An 18,542-nucleotide genomic window follows, 5' to 3' on the forward strand; every position below is an offset into this window, starting at 1 on the left:
AACAGGTCTACATTAGGCTACAACATCCACCACAGCTAAAACAGGTCTACATTAGGCTACAACATCCACCACAGCTAACACAGGCACACAGTAGGCTACAACATTCACCATAGCTGAAACAGGCCCACATTAGGCTAAAACATCCACCACAGCTAACACAGGCCTACAGTAGGCTACAACATCCACCATAACTAACATAGGCCTACATTAGGCTACAACATCTACCACAGCTAACACAGGCCTACAGTAGGCTACAAATTCAACCATAGCTAACACAGCACTACAGTACTGTGGGCTACAACATCCCCACAGCTAACACAGGCCTACAGTAGGCTACAACATCCACCAGAGCTAACACAGGCCTACAGTACAATATAATACAACATCCAGCATAGTTAACACAGGCCTTCATTAGGCCACAACATCCACCACAACCAACACAGGCCTACATTAGGCTACAACATCCACCACAACTAACACAGATCTACATTAGGCTACAACATCCACCACAGCTAACACAGGTCTACAGTAGACTACAACATCCACAACAACTAACACAGGCCTACAGTAGGCTAAAACGTTCACCACAGCTAACAAAGGCCTACATTAGGCTACAACATCCACCACAGCTAACACAGTGCTACATTAGGCTACAACATCCACCACAGCTAACACAGGCCTAAAACATCCACCACAGCTAACACAGTGCTACATTAGGCTACAACATCCACCACAGCTAACGCAGGCCTTCACTAGGCTAAAACATCCACCACAGCTAACACAGGCCTAAAACATCCACCACAGCTAACACATGCCAACAGTAGGCTACAACATCCACCACAGCTAACAGTAATATTGTTACAATGAACTCAACTATGGATTGCTATTGGATAATGTCATTGGATTATGTCATGGTTCCACCTGTCACCAGAGGGCGGCAGAGACCGTTCTAGAGGCATTAATGACACTCAGGTGAATGCTGTTTTCTCATTATGATTTCCCTGTTAACTTCTTATGGCTGGGGGCAGTATTGAGTAGCTTGGATGAATAAGGTGCCCAGAGTAAACTGCCTGCTACTCATTCCCAGAAGCTAAGATATGCATATTATTAGTAGATTTATATAGAAAACACTCTGAAGTTTCTAAAACTGTTTGAATGGTGTCTGTGTGTATAACAGAACACATATGGCAGGCAAAAACCTGAGAAAAAATCCAACCAGGAACTGGGAAATCTGAGGTTTGTAGGTTTGCCTATCCAATATACAGTGTCTATGGGGTCATATTGTACTTTCTAAGTTCTTCCACTAGATGTCAACAGTCTTTAGAACCTTGTTTGATGCTTCGACTGTGAAAGAGGGGGAATAAGAGCTGATTGAGTCAGGGGTCTGGCAGAGTGCCACGAGCTAACTCAGGCGCACCCCCGTGAGAGGTAGCTGCCTTCCTTCTCCTTTCTAAAGACAAAGGAGTTCTGCGGTTGAAACATTATTGAAGATTTATGTTAAAAACATCCTAAAGATTGATTCTATACATCGTTTGACATGTTTCTACGAACTGTAAAGGAATTTTTTGACTTTTCGTCTGGCCTGCGCTTCATCAATTTGGATTTTGGAACTAAACGCGTGAACAAAAAGGAGGTATTTGGACATAAATTATGGACGTTATCGAACAAAACAAACATTTATTGTGGAACTGGGATTCCTGGGAGTGCATTCTGATGAAGATCATCAAAGGTAAGTGAATATTTATAATGCTATTTCTGACTTCTGTTGACTCCACAACATCGCGGGTACCAGTATGTCTTGTTTTGGTCTCTGAGCGCTGTACTCAGATTATTGCATGGTGTGCTTTGACACAGGGGTTGCATTAAAGAGAAGTTTATCTAAAGTTCCATGTAAAACACTTGTATCTTTTATCAATGTTTATTATGAGTATTTCTGTAAATTGATGTGGCTCTCTGCAAAATCCCCGGATGTTTTGGAGGCAAAACATTACTGAACATAACGCGCCAATGTAAACTAAGATTTTTGGATATAAATATGAACTTTATCAAACAAAACATACATGTATTGTGTAACATGAAGTCCTATGAGTGTCATCTGATGAAGATCATCAAAGGTTAGTGATTAATTTTCTCTCTATTTCTGCTTTTTGTGACTCCTCTCTTTGGCTGGAAAAAATGGCTGTGTTTTTCTGTGACTAGGTACTGACCTAACATAATCAGATGGTGTGCTTTCGTCGTAAAGCCTTTTTGAAATCGGACACTGTGGTGGGATTAACAACAAGTTTATCTTTAAAATGGTGTAAAATACTTGTATGTTTGAGGAATTTTAATTATGAGTTTTAATTATGTTTGAATTTGGCGCCCTGCACTTTCACTGGCTGTTGTCAAGTCGATCCCGTTAACGGGATCTCAGCCATAAGAAGTTTTAAGTACCACGGCATCATACTTGATTCCAACCTCTCTTTTAAAAAGCAAATGAAAAAGGTAACTCAAATACCAAATTCAACCTAGCTAATTTCCAAAACATATGAAATTGTTTGACTACAAAGGTAACAAACTGTACTTCAAATCTATGATACTCCCCTACTTAACATACTACTTGACTAGTTTGTCCCAAGCTTGCTTTATAACATTAAAACCAATTCAGTCTGTCTGCAAACAGCCTCTCAAAGTGCTTGATAGGAAGCCAAATAGCCATCATCACTGTTACATTCTCAGAAAGCATGACCTCCTGAGTTGGAAAAAGCGTATGCAATACACTGACGCATGTCTTGTATTCAAGATTCTAAATGTCCCGGCTCCCCCTCCACTCAGTACTTTTGTTAAACAGAAAACCCAAACCTTATGGCAGCAGATCCACAAGGTCCGCCATGAGAGATGACTGTATGCGTTCCCTTAAGGAAAAGCACCTTTAGTCAATCTGCTTTCAGTGTGAGAGCTTCCCATGTCTGGAATACCCTGCCATTAGACACACACAACTGTGATTCATGTGCACTGTCCCTGTAAAAATAAAAATGAACTAAAACTGCAATCCACTTTAACGACCTGACACTGTTCCACGTAATGGAAACAGATTATAATGTTAGAATACATTAACTTCCTGCTCAACTTCACTGGTGTTACATAAACAATAAAACCAAGAAACAATCATCAGAAACTATCACAAAACTTTTACGATTCAACTATTCAGACCTGAATCCCTTACAGCCAAATATAGCCCAGCGAGCACAACTAACTCACCTATTCTTACCAGTAGGCAAAAATATAACCCCTACTCAAACAACGTTCTGCATTACCTCTATCCTAAGATTAAAACCAAACTTCACAACTTTCCCTTCTCTTTAGGCTTCACACTTATGAAATGTCCAAGACTTTAAAAATAACATGTAAAGCACCAAATTTTAAACTACATCAGTCAATCCATAAAAATAAAAAACACATTTCGGTGGGCACAACTCTATCACAATTACCTCTCTGCTATTATTAGAATTCATTAGATTTAGGTAACTGTCTCTTCTTTGATTCAGTTATTTAAATACGACTCCTATTCTCAATACGTGTCACGCCCTGGCCATAGAGAGGGTTTTAGTCTCTATTTTGGTTAGGCCAAGTTGTGATTAGAGTGGGCATTCTATGTGTTATACAGTATTTCTTTGTTTTTGGCCGGGTGTGGTTCTCAATCAGAGGCAGCTGTCTATCGTTGTCTCTGATTGGGAATCATACTTAGGCAGCCTTTTCCCACCTGTGTTCTGTGGGTAGTTATTTTCTGTTTTAGTGTCTGCACCTTACAGAACTGTTTCGTTTCTCACTTTGTTATTTTGCTTGAGTGTTTTTGGTGAATAAATTATCATGAACACGTACCACGCTGCGCTTTGGTCCACTTCTTCAGACGAGCGTTACAGAACTACCCACCACAAACAGACCAAGCAGTGTGGTAAGGAGGAGCAACGTTTTCTGGAGAAATGGACATGGGAGGAGATCTGGGAAGGCAAGGGACCCTGGGCAAAGGCTGGCGAGTATCGGCGTCCAAGGGAGGATATAGAGGCGGCGAAAGCAGAGCGCCGTCAGTACGAGGAGTTGGCACAGTGGAGCAGGCACGAGAGGCAGCCCCCAAATTTGTTTTGGGGGGGGGCACACGAGGAGATTGGTTGAGTCAGGTTGGAGACCTGAGCCAACTCCTCTTGTTTATCGTTGGGAGTATGGTACTGGTCATGCACCGTGTTATGCGGTGGAGCGCACGGTGTCTCCAGTGCGCATTCACAGCCCGGGGCCTGCAGTGAGGGTTCCCAGTCCGGGGCCTGTAGCGAGGGTTCCCAGTCCGGGGCCTGCAGCGAGGGTCCCCAGTCCGGGGCCTCCAGTGACGATCCCCAGTCCGGAGCCTCCAGCGACGATCCCCAGTCCGGAGCCTCCAGCGACGGTCTCCAGTCCGGAGCCACCAGCGACGATCCCCAGTCCGGAGCCTCCAGTGACGATCCCCAGTCTGGAGACTCCAGCGACGATCCCCAGTCCGGAGCCTCCAGCGACGATCCCCAGTCCGGGGCCTGCAGCGAGGGTTCCCAGTCTGGGGCCTACGGCGAGGGTTCCCAGTCCGGGGCCTGCGGCGAGGGTTCCCATTCCGGGGCCTGCGGCGAGGGTTCCCAGTCCGGGGCCAGCGGCGAGGGTCCCCAGTCCGGGGCCTGCGGCGAGGGTCCCCAGTCCGGGGTCGGCGACGAGGGTCCCTGCACCAGGGGCGCCACCAAAGTGGGGGGAGCGGGGTCTACGTCCCTCACCGGAGCCGCCGCCGTGAATAGATGCCCACCCGGACCCTCCCCTTTAAAGTCAGTTTTTGCGGCCGGAGTACGCACCTTTGGGGGGGGGGGTACTGTCATGCCCTGGCCATAGAGAGGGTTTTAGTGTCTATTTTGGTTAGGCCAGGGTGTGATTAGGGTGGGCATTCTATGTGTTATATTTCTGTGTTTTGTGGGTAGTTATTTTCTGTTTTAGTGTCTGCACCTTACAGAACTGTTTCGTTTCTCACTTTGTTATTTTGCTTGAGTGTTTTTGGTGAATAAATTATCATGAACCCGTACTACGCTGCGCTTTCGTACACTTCTTCAGACGAGCGTTACAATACGTTATTCCAGCAGACCATTTAGGCAACAGACAACTTATTACATCGAAATCGACTTGCTATTATTTTGAATGAATTAGTCTTTCAACTTAACCTAAACAAGCTATTAAAACATTCAGTTTATATCTTAAACAAACACTAACGACCGTATCGTTCCAGGCAAAACATACCAATAGTTGAATTACAATCAGAAACCCTGATTTTTGTCCATTGGTGCATAGACCGGTATACGAACCAGAGCCTTCTGTGTGGCGAGAATTCTACCACTGAACCACCAAAGCTATTGAAATGACAAAGACTCCCCGCAAATAATCCTTGTTATAATTGTCTGTTGTCGTAAAATCAGGCAGGTACTACTGAGACAATTCCCAGAAAATAGCCCTAATTTAAAGGTCGAAGCGTTACTCCTGCGATGATTCTCATTACTCTCGCTCTCGTTGTCTCTGTCTCTCCTTTTCTCTCCCGATTGTCGCGCCGGTCCTTCCCCTTATGTTTGCAGTTTCGGTGGTTGTGTCCTACTCGGTCACAATGTTTACAGGGAGCCTTACACAATTGAAACACTTTCTATCGTCTGATCCTGTCCATTTTTTCCCTTCTCTCTTAGGTCCCTTTCCCTTAAAGCCTCCTTTATGCTTATCTACAATTACCCCGATAGTTACTATTAGATACTGATCTCCTTTTCCTTCTTTCTTTTCTAACTTCGTTCTTTCTTCTCTTTTCCTTTCCTCTCTTAACTTTTGTCACTCTCTATCTCCTTCTCAGAATTTTAGGAATAATTACTATTGTGACTTTTGATGAGTTATTAGGTCTCACACGCACATAATTTTTCCGCTGCTGATATCCTTCTTGAAACTTTCTCTCTCTCTTTCTCTACACTTGCCTTCTTGCCTTCTTTTCCGGGCTTCAGACAGCCACACCCTAGCGGTGTCAAGCCCTTCTGCCTGTTGCTTCTCTGTCCTGTCCCAACATACCTTATGTATCTGTTTGATCTATAATTCTAGTTTTTCTACATCAAATTCGTACTTCTTTCTCTATTTCGGGCCAAAATAAATGTTTATTTTATCCTTGCCCTCCATATATATCTCTCATCTCCTGTTAATTCCGGAATCCCCTTAGAGGATTTACTAGCCATGTTTATTCAATTACTATTGTTGTTATTATGCTTCTTCTCACAATCTATGGGTATGTGCTTTTACTCTCTACGTGTATGTGCTTTCTACCGTTATTATCCTTAACCTATGTTGATAAATATCTCCCGTTAATCTCTCTTAGAATTTCAGAATAATTATTGGTATGACTTTTGATATATTATTTATTTATTATTTATTATTTAGTGTATACTCACACGTATACAACAATAAGTTCCTACTTTTATTTTTTGTTCCTTATGACTTTTCACTGATGAATATATCTATCTCACACGCAAATAATTATCTTCTTATCCTCGTTTAAAACTTTCTATGTGTGTGCTTTTTAAAATCTGAATCAATTATTTCTCACAATCTATGTGTGTGCTTTTCCTTTCTTGAAACTTTATCTATAGAGGTCTTTCGATCGGACATTAGGTCTGACACGTATACAACTATAAGCTATTTCCCAGGGGTTGTAAGGCCCTAGTTAACAGACCATTTTTCCGTTGTTCCTTGTGACTTTTGACTCAGTTAATATATTGTATCTCACACCGCTATATTAGGTTTCCCTTCTTCACTGGATAATCAGACATATATGTGCGCCTCCGAAAGATCTGACTATCCCCTTCCTAAGCGTATTTAGACAGGCGACTTATATTAATATAATCATGTCTCTGACCTCCTCTCTCATAATTCTATTATTATATTTCGCCTTCCTATTTACGTTCTCCGGCCAATGTCTTTTAACCAATTTTACGTTTTAGGTCTCACCATTTAGCTAGTTTATATTGGTAGTGGCCACAGATACCTGGAGTCATTACGGACCCCCTTCCTCCTGGTTGAATTTATACCCAATTCCTAGCTTCCATTTGCACAGAATACTTAGTTACCTTTAAGACTTTTTTCTCCACACAAAATTCTAAAGACAGGTCACCAGATATAAACTTCGTCGGATATTTCAGCGTCTAACACCCAGAGTACATTAAAATCCTTTAATCATTTAATGCAATCATACAGATATTATCCCCTGAATCCGTGAATAAAGAGCACTGACCTTATTTTTTGCAGCTGAGTTTTCAATGTTGGTTGGATCTCGTCACCGTTTCTGTCGTGCACCAGTTTGCCACCGGCCTGTAAAGAACCCTCAGACTGGGGCCAGGTCTTTGATCTATGGATATTTCATCCGCCCGTGCACGGTTTCGGTGTCCCCATGGCACGACTGTAACGTTCGTCGTTAAGGGTAGACCAAGGCGCAGCGTGATTTGGGTTCATCATACTTTACTTAAATGTGAACCAGCAAAAGAAAACAATAAACAACACAACGAACGAAATGCTTCGTCGTGCAAAATACATGCAACCAAACAAAGACAAGATCCCACAACTGAAGGTGGGAAAAAGGGCTGCCTAAGTATCATCCCCAATCAGAGACAACGATAGACAGCTACCTCTGATTGGGAACCATACTAGGCCATCAAAGAAAAAGAAACATAGATATACAAAAACTAGAGTACCCACCCTAGTCACACCCTGACCTTACCAAAATATAGAGAATAAACAGGGATATCTAAGGTCAAGGCGTGACAACGACAGAAGCAGGTATTGAGATCCGGCTCGAAGGACCAAGCTGTCACGAGAATTTTCAATCCCAATGATGATAACTGAACAATTATTTAATCTTTGACCAATCCCCGAGGTTTGTAAGACCCTGGGTTTAATAATAATTAGGCAAAAGGTCCGTAAAGTGTATTCAGAGAACGTTCTAAAGTTTTTAAAAAATGCAAAGACATGTCATTTTATAACTCCCCCCCTACCTACTTACACGCACACACAGACACACAAACAGTAGGGGGATTATACGCACACACAGACACACAAACAGTAGGTGGGATGTATCTTTCCCCACAGTTCACATTCCTTGTATATCACTACCAAGCTGGCAGTTCCATACCGTTCCCTCCCTCCCGAGGTAAGAGGGACCTTGACAGTGTCTCTTTCCTGTCGTAAGTTTTTCAAAGTTCCAACCAGGTCAGGTCATGTATAGTTTAATTGTCCTCTGTGTTTTCTTAGTCACACACACACATTTCTCTTCCTAACTTGTCTCAACCAAACCTTATTGGACTTTAGTCTAATTATTCTTAATACATTTTACATAGTCTAATAATTACGTTAGTCTAATTATTCTTATACGTGTTACATAATCTAATAATTACGTTTCAGGGTGGAATTCTTTAGTCATTACCTTAAACATATAAATTCCCTTATCATGGTGGCAAATAGATGGCTACAAAAAATATAGTTTTTATCTATATTTTTCGTAGCCGTCTATTTACCACCACAAACCGGCACTGGCACTTAGACCGCACTCAACAAGCTGAATAATGCCATAAGCAAACAACAAAATGCTCCTCCAGAAGCGGCACTCCTAGTGGCCGGAGACTTTAACGCAGAAAAACTTTCATCTTTGTTACCTAATTTCTACCAGCATGTCACATTTGCAACAAAAGGGGAAAAAACTCTAGACCACCTTTACTCCACACAAGGAGACATGTACAAAGCTCTCCCTCGCCCACCATTTGGAAAATCTGACCATAACTCTATCCTTCTGATTTCTGCTTACAAGCAAAAACTAAAGCAGGAAACCAGTGACTCGGTCAATAAAAAAGGGGTCAGATGAAGCAAATGCTAAGCTACAGGACTGTTTTGCAAGCACAGACTGGAATATGTTCCGGGATTCATCCAGTGGCATTGAGGAGTACACCACCTCAGTCACCGGCTTACAGGCAACATCTACACCGAGCTAAAGGCTAGAGCTGCCGCTTTCAAGGAGCAGGACACTAATCTGGACACTTCTAAGAAATCCCGCAATGCCCTCCGACGAACCATCAAACAGGTAAAACGTACATACAGGACTAAGATTGAATCTTACTACACCAGCTCTGATACTCGTCAGATGTGGCATGGCTTGCAAACTATTACAGACTACAAAGGGAAGCACAGTCGCGAGCTGCCTAGTGACACGAGCCTACCAGACAAGCTAAATTACTTCTATGCTTGCTTCGAGGCAAGTAACACTGAAACATGCATGAGAGCATCAGCTGTGATCATGCTCTCCATAGCCGATGTGAGTAAGACCTTTAAACAGGTCAACATTCACAAGGCCGCAGGGCCAGACGGATTACCAGGACGTGTACTCCGAGCATGCGCTGGCCAACTATCAAGTGTCTTCCCAGACATTTTCAATCTGTCCCTGACTGAGTCTTTAATACCAACATGTTTCAAGCAGACCACCATAGGCCCTGTGCCCAAGAACACTATGGCTACATGTCTGTAGCCATGAAATGCTTTGAAAGGCTGGTCATGGCTCACATCAACACCATTATCCCAGAAACCCTAGACCTACTCCAATTTGGATACTGCCCGAACAGATCCACAGATGACGCAATCTCTATTGCACTCCACACTGCCATTTCCCACCTGGATAAAATTAACACCTATGTGAGATTGCTGTTCATTGACTACAGCTCAACGTTCAACACCATAGTGCCCTCCAAGCTCATCACTAATCTAAGGACCCTGTTCACCAACAACTGCGTGGCCACGCAGGACTAAAACACCATCATTAAGTTTGCTGACGACATGACGGTGGTAGGCCTGATCACAGATGACAATGAAGCGGGCCTATAGGGAGTAGGTCAGAGACCTGGCAGTGTGGAGCCAGGACAACAACCACCTTTATTTTTTTTTTAACTAACTACCAAGTCAGTTAACTTCTAGTTCCTCCCAAACCCGGATCCGGGAGCACCCCCGTCAGTAAAAAAGCTGACTAGCATAGCCTAACATAGCGTCACAAGTAAATACTAGCATCTAAATATCATTAAATCACAAGTCCAAGACACCAGATGAAAGATACACATCTTGTGAATCCAGCAATCATTTCTGATTTTTAAAATGTTTTACAGGGAAGACACAATATGTAAATCTATTAGCTAACCACGTTAGCAAAAGACACCACTTTTTTTACTCCACCAGTTTTTTACTCCATCAGTAGCTATCACAAATTCGACCAAATAAAGACATAAATAGCCACTAACCAAGAAACAACTTCATCAGATGACAGTCTGATAACATATTTATTGTATAGCATATGTTTTGTTAGAAAAATGTGCATATTTCAGGTATAAATCATTTACCATTGCAGCCACCATCACAACTCTCACCAAAGCGACTAGAATAACTACAGAGAGCAACGTGTATTAACTAATTACTCATCATAAAACATTTCTTAAAAATACACAGCATACAGCAATTGAAAGACACAGATCTTGTGAATCCAGACAATATTTCAGATTTTCTAAGTGTTTTACAGCGAAAACACAATATAGCGTTATATTAGCTTACCACAATAGCAAACATCACAACAGCATTGATTCAAGCCAAACATAGCAATAACGTATAAACCACCAAAAGATATTAATTTTTTCACTAACCTTCTCAGAATTCTTCAGATGACAGTCCTATAACATCATATTACACAATGCATATAGAGTTTGTTCGAAAATGTGCATATTTAGCGGCACAAATCGTGGTTATACAATGAGAAAAGTTGCCAAGCTGCCCAGAAAATGTCGGGCGCCATCTTGGAGAGGCACCTATTCTAATCAATAAATAATCATAAACTTGACTAAAAAATACAGGTTGGACAGCAAATGAAAGACAAATTAGTTCTTAATGCAATCGCTGTGTTACATTTTTAAAATTAACGTTACTGCGCAATACAGCGTGCGCTAAAGCGAGGCTACACTGAAATTAATGGCGGCTTATGCATTTAACATTTTTCAACAGAACAACGAATTATCAGCATAAATAGTTCTTACTTTTTGATGAACTCCCATCAGAATCTTGGGAAAGGTGTCCTTTGTCCAGAACAATCGTCTTTTGGTTGAAAGATGTCCTCTTCTCCTGTCGAAATAGCTGCTAACGTTAGCCATGTGCCGGAAAGGTGTCCAACTCTTGAAAGCGCGTCACAAAGAAATCCCAGAAAATCGCAATAAACTGCTATAAACTGCTATAAATCGGTTTAAATTAACTACCTTATGATGTCTTTAACAACTATAACGAATAAAAACATGACCGGAGATATAGAACTGGCAAAACGAAAGCTTTGCAGCAGGCCACTGTGATGTCCCTACTGCGCCAGGCGCACCGTTGAAAAGGACGGTACTTCCGTTCCACGGTCTTATATAGGGCCCCAGATTGCGCAATCCACTCCATTCAAATTCTCACCACTTACTGACATCTAGAGGAAGGCGTATGCAGTGCTTGTAGCCCCACAGCTTACATGGGGACTTATAAACTGACCTCAGAACAGGGACCTCGATTTCTGAAATCTCACTCCCTGACAGGAAATGTGCTGCAGAATGAGTTCTGTTTCACTCAGAGAAATAATTCAAACGGTTTTAGAAACTAGAGAGTGTTTTCTATCCAATAGTAATAATAATATGCATATTGTACGAGCAAGAATTGAGTACGAGGCAGTTTAATTTGAGAACGATATTTTACAAAGTTGAAACAGCACCCCCTATATTGACAAGAGGTTTTAACAACAAATTCTTATTTACAATGACGGCCGACTCCGGCCAAACCCAGACAACGCTGGGCCAATTGTGCAGTGCCCTATTTGATTTAAATTTATTTAACTAGGCAAGTCAGTTAAGAACAAATTCTTATTTTCAATGACGGCCTAGGAACAGTGGGTTAACTGCCTTGTTTAGGGGCAGAACGACATATTTTTACCTTGTCAGCTCGGGGATTCAATCTTGCAACCTTTCGGTTACAAGTCCAATGCTCTAACCACTAGGCTACCTGCCGCCCCTATGGGACTCCCAATCACGGCCGGATGTGATACAGCCTGGATTCAAACCAGGGACTGTAGTGACACCTCTTGCACTGAGATGCAGTGGCTTAGACCGCTGCGCCACTCGGGAGCACCTATCCCTCAATGTCAGCAAGACAAAGGAGCTGATTGTGGACTACAGGAAACAGAGAGCTGAGCACGCCCCCATTCACATCGACGAGGCTGTAGTGGAGCGGGTCGAGAGCTTCAAGTTCCTCGGTGTCCACATCACTAAGGACCTATCATGTTCCAAACACACCAACATAGTCGTGAAGAGGGCACGACAACACCTCTTCCCCTTCAGGAGGCTGAAATGATTCTGCATGGGCCCTCAGATCCTCAAGAAGTTCTACAGATGCACCATTTAGAGCAGCTGTACCAAGCTGTATCACCGCTTGGTATGGCAACTGCTTTGGTATTCGACTGCAAGGCGCTACAGAGGGTAGTGCATACGGCCCAGTACGTCACTGGGGCCGAGCTCCCTGCCATCCAGGATCTCTATACCAAGTCATAGACTATTCTCTCTGCTACCGCACGGCAAGCGGTACCGATACACCAAGTCTGGAACCAACAGGACCCTGAACAGCTTCTACCCCCAAGCCATAACACTGCAAAATAGTTAGATAAATAGTTCACCAAATAGCTACCTGTACCAACTGCATTGACCCTTTTTGCACTAACTTTGACTCATCACATACGCTGCTACTACTGTTTACTGTCACGGCCGATGCTGGAAGAAGACCAAGGTGCAGCATGGTGAGCGTACATTTACCTTTTTATTTCAAAATATTGCCAACAAAACAACAAATGAAAAACAACCGTGGAGCTTACAGGGCATTAGTGCCACAAACAAAGTTAACTACCCACAACGAAAGGAGGGAAAAAGGGCTACCTAAGTATGGTTCCCAATCAGAAACAACGATAGACAGCTGTGCCCGATTGAGCACCATACCCGGCCAAAACATAGAAATACAAAATCATAGAAAACAAAACATAGAATGCCCACCCCAAATCACACCCTGACCAAACCAAATAGAGACATAAAAGGCTCTCTAAGTTCAGGGCGTGACAATTTACTATCTGTCACTTTATTCCAAGTTATATGTACATATCTACCTCAATCAGCTTGTACCCCTGCATATCAACTCAGTAACGGTACCCTGTGTATATAGTCAATTTATCGTTACTCATTGTGTATCTATTATTACTTTTATTACGTGTTACTACTTTTCTATTATTTCTCTATTTTCTTACTCTCTGCATTGTTGGGAAGGGCCCTTAAGTAAGCATTTCACTGTTAGTTCACACATGCTTATGAAACATGTGACAAATACATTTTTCGGAAAAGAATTGTTACGTGGGTATATGGTCTATACCTGCGTATACCCTGCATTACACCACTGGTCTTGACCCTACAGGTGATTACAGTAGTGTTTTTGCTTTCAGAAAGCCCACAAATAAGTATACTCTTAGAAAAAAAAGAGTCCTATCTAGAACCTTAGTGTTCTTCAGCTGTCCCCCATATGAGAACCCTTTGAAGAACCCTGTTTGGTTGCAGGTGTCATGACGTTGGCCTGATGGGGGAGGTTTATGACCCCTATAAATAACTTCCCCCCGTTTCTCTCTCTCTACTCTATAGAGTTGACTCTGGGAAAGCCCTTTGTTAACATAGAGATTCTGGGGACATCAAAAGGTGGGAAACGGAACCATATTTCGGTAATCCAACAAGTTGAAAATATGCGTTGGGACTTGATTACTGATGATAGGACGACATAAACTGTATTTTGGGAAGTCTACACATTCTAGATATCAGAGTCACATGGAATTGTTGTGCAATTTAAATGTTTAAATATGAAACTATTTGTGAAAAGATTAAATGTAATTTTAGCTTCTAAATGAGAGAATTGGTTTGTCACAGAGAAACTCTGCTCACTCAGAGGCCCCGCCCAAGTGAACAGACACTGGTTGTAAACTATGAAACACGGCCCCCTCTCCCAACCCTATATAAGCCCCTTTACGAAAATGTAACTTCCTGTTCCAAGGACGTGCAGATTTGAGGTCCCCACGTTGAAAGGACAAAGACCACCTACAGAACTAAGCCAACCTCAGCAAGAACCTAACGAAATTAGCATCGAATTTCAATGTGAAGGTGCCGACCTACACACCGAAAGGATGAATTTCAATGTGAAGGTGGCGACCTACACACCGAAAGGATGAATTTCGACTATACCAGCCAGAATATAGCATGAGCTTAAAGTATGGCAACTTGGTATGAACTTTGAACTCTTATTCATTAAAGAAGTGATACCGCCTAGCCGTTGCGTTAGCGCAGCAACTGTAGACGTGGGCTAGGAGAGGACGGACAGAGTATCTCTCCTACCACACGACGACAGTACTACCAAGTATCCGTTCTACCACCAGATATTCTTCAAAGGACAAACCGGCCTTCCATCTATGACCAACCGATCAAAGCGCAGCTCAGAGTAAATATTTATTGCATTTTCCTTTTCCAGATGGGCGGTCATTAAGAATGTATAAGATTCTGTATTTACGATAGAGTAGCTGCCTACGGCCCGATAGCATAGCTTCTCCCTTTGTTACTCAGTCTTCCCGTTCTTTCATTCAAAACCCAACCCCCTTTATTTGTGTAACCAGCCGTCATATCTGTTTCGTCCGCTAGGGACGTTTTCCTATATGACATAATTTGTAATCAATGTATGATCCATTCTGTGTAGATGTAATTCTGTGTGATTATTTAGGTATTTAGTAAATAAATAATTAAACCAAATTTTGTATTGCTGATTCAACTTGTTAGCCAGGGTTTGTGAAGATAACCAAGAATGTACAACTTTCAGATGAGACTGAATAAGGCGACGATTAAATATTGACTGCTTTTGATGTAAAAGATTACCAGGTCTTTAAGAGTTTATTCAGAAGATAACAGCTCTATAAACATTATTTCGTTGTGCCCCAACTTTCTAGTTAATTACATTTACATGATTAGCTTAATCAGGTAATATTAATTGCAGAGAAATGATTTTATAGAATAGCATGTCATATCACTTAATCCGGCATAGCCAAAGACACGACACAGGTATAACCCTTTTGGGTTCCATGTAGAACCCTTTCTACAGAGGGTTCCACATAGAACCCAAAAATGGTTCTACCTGAACCCAAAAAGTGTTCTACCTGGAACCAAAAAGGGTTCTGCTATGGGGACAGCCAAAGAACACTTTTTTTCTGAGTGTATGCAAGATAGTCACATTAATAACAATAGGCGGAACAGACTCCAAAAGACACTCATTTAACTCACTGCCCTGCTCACGCCAGACAGTGCAGCATAAGCACACATTTTTGACAAATTTATAGAAAATTGTTCTTACAAGGATTAACATGACCAAGCATTATCAATTCCCTACTCTAGTGATGTGAGCAAAGCACAGACATTTTTTAAATCTGTGATGTGGTGAGGTTGGACCCAGGTACAGAGAAGAGACCAGACGAGGAAATCAGTGGTTAGGGATAAATGTAATACTTTAATGAGAAACGGTAGCCACAGGATCACAGTACACTTGAAAAACAACAGACACCACATCTCAAAAACTCACTCCAGGATAATTGTATCTAAGGGTGTTCATCTTCAATTAAGTACATATAAACATTGAGGAAGTTTAAAACTAATGATTTGAGGGAGTACAGTGGAATCATCATTATTATTAGGTTTTGTTTGTTTTTAACCTAGGGTTTGCAAATACCCACCCACAAGAAATAGTGTATAATTATTTGTTGATATTTTTTAAATACTATGTTTGGATTGGTGTGTTCTATTTCCTTTGGGTTTGGTGAGATTTCTATTTGTCTTAGTGTCACGATATCTTAAAGGAGATTTCCTTTACGCACGCACACACATGGAATTTTAGAAGTTTTATTTTCTGAGTTTTAATAAAACACGTGATTTCTTTTGATAAAGGAATGTTCTGGGAACCTGGGATACAACATGTAGAAAATGTTTGACGTTTTTTCTTTCATTTGTCTAATATAGTAAGAAACACTTCTTTGAAGGGGTGGTATGACTTATGACCTCTATCATGACTTTCCTTTGTGGTTTGATCAGCCTCATTGGAAAGCCATTTGGATAATGAATTTAAGGTCATTTGTAATATTGATTTTAAGGTAATTAAACTGACCATCAAGGACGAGTAACTTACAGAATAGGAGTCAAAGAAGGTCAAGATGTAGGATTTAAGGTAAACATTAAACAATTCCCTCGGAAAGCAAATAGCTTTACAGGGATTGGGTTGGCCAGATTGAAGTACTCGGCCAACCCACCTCGGTTCACTTTAACTCCTGATGAGTACCAGTGTTACAGATCCAAGAAGGGCCCAGAGAACTTAGGTGATTTTAATGGCTGTAAGGCAATCGTTAATGTGACTGATTTAGGTTTGGAAGTACAGGAGACAATTCTTAACCTCAGAGCACCTATAACTGATGTATGGTGGGCTTGTACCAGCAAAGGACGCATACGATAGACACTACCAAAAGGGTGGTTAGGAACTTGAGCCCCAGTGTTATTGGTCCAGCCAGTTCGAGTTAGTCATCAGAGGCCAGTTATAGGAGGCTACAGTAGGCACAGGAGGAGTTTTGACCAGGATGGGAGTAGCCTTGTCTAGATGGATGCTATTGGCATCCCCAGGGAAGTTCCAGATGAATACAAAGCTATGAATCAAATTAGGTGAAGGCTTTACCACTACGTTCTTTTGGTGGTTGACAATAAATAAAAATGTGGATTGGATTAATTACATCTATTATAATCAACAGAGATTCATGAATGAAACCAGGGATGCAGTAAAGGGGTTCTCTAACCAATTATCCACCACCTCCCTCATGACCTGGTAAAATAGACTGGCTCTCGATATGTTATTGGCAGAAATTATAGAAGAATGATAGGGGTTCATTGCTGTACGTTTATTTTTAATAACACAGCTCCAGATAGATCAGTGACCAAGGCCCTGGCTGGTTTAACCACATTAGCTCATGAGTTAGCAGAGAACTCTGGGGTGGATACCTCCCTGACTGGGTGGTTCGATAGTATGTTTGGAAAATTGAAATTTTTTGTAATTACCGTATTGTGGGCTGCTTTCACCTGTATGAGTGTGTTGGTGTTGTGTGGATGCTGTTTGATCCCATGTGTGAGAGGTTTAATCACCAGGACTCTAGAGAGATCGATAACGCAACAAATGATGAGGTATGGACCGATTCCAAGCTCCGACCAGTGGGATGACAACTTCATGTCTCCAGGCCTAGTAGATGGCTTTGTTTCTTTCAACCACGAGGACCCCATGGTGGATGAGACTATCTTCAATGTTTAGACAGACTGTTAATTTAATGAAGATTATAATGAAAATCCTAAAAAGAAGAGTTATAATTGGATATAGGCCTAGAACAGTCATTGATGAGTATCTGATGTAAATACATGTACTGGTTTTGTTTGCTTTTGTGTAACATTTATGACTCCATATGACGGTTGACGTATCAGTGTGTAATATTTAGTCAAAGGGTGGATTGATAAGGGAATTTATATGTTTAAGGTAATGACTAAAGAATTCCACCCTGAAACGTAATTATTAGATTATGTAACACGTATAAGAATAATTACAATAACGCAATTATTAGACTATGTAAAATGTATTAAGAATAATTAGACTAAAGTCCAATAAGGTTTGGTCGAGACAAGTTAGGGAGAGAAATGTGTGTGTGACTAAGAAAACACAGAGGACAATTAAACTATACATGACCTGACCTGGTTGGAACTTTGAAAAACTTACGACAGGAAAGAGACACTGTCAAGGTCCCTCTAATCTCGGGAGGGAGGGAACGGTATGGAACTGCCAGCTTGGTAGTGATATACGAGGAATGTGAACTGTGGGGAAAGATACATCCCACCTACTGTTTGTGTGTCTGTGTGTGCGTGTAATCCCACCGACTGTTTGTGTGTCTGTGTGTGCGTGTAATCCCCCTACTGTTTGTGTGTCTGTGTGTGCATGTAAGTAGGTAGGGGGGGGAGTTATAAAATGACATGTCTTTGCATTTTTTTTACTTTAGAACGTTCTCTGAATAAACTTTACGGACCTTTTGCTGAAGCTGAGTCTTTGCCTAATTATTATTAAACCCCGGGTCTTACAAACCTCGGGGATTGGTCAAAGCTTAAATAATTGTTCAGTTATCATCATTGGGATTGAAAATTCTTGTGACACACCACAAACCGAAGCTGGCAGTAAGACAGCATTCAACGAGCTGTATAAGCAATCAAGAATAAGCAATCAAGAAAATACCGATGTATTAAACTAAGCATAGGTGATTTGATGATGTTGAAATGTGTAAGTTGAAATGGTGCTGGAATAGGGGAGGC

This window comes from Salvelinus namaycush, chromosome 32 (assembly GCF_016432855.1).
Source record: "Salvelinus namaycush isolate Seneca chromosome 32, SaNama_1.0, whole genome shotgun sequence".
NCBI lineage: Eukaryota > Metazoa > Chordata > Actinopteri > Salmoniformes > Salmonidae > Salvelinus > Salvelinus namaycush.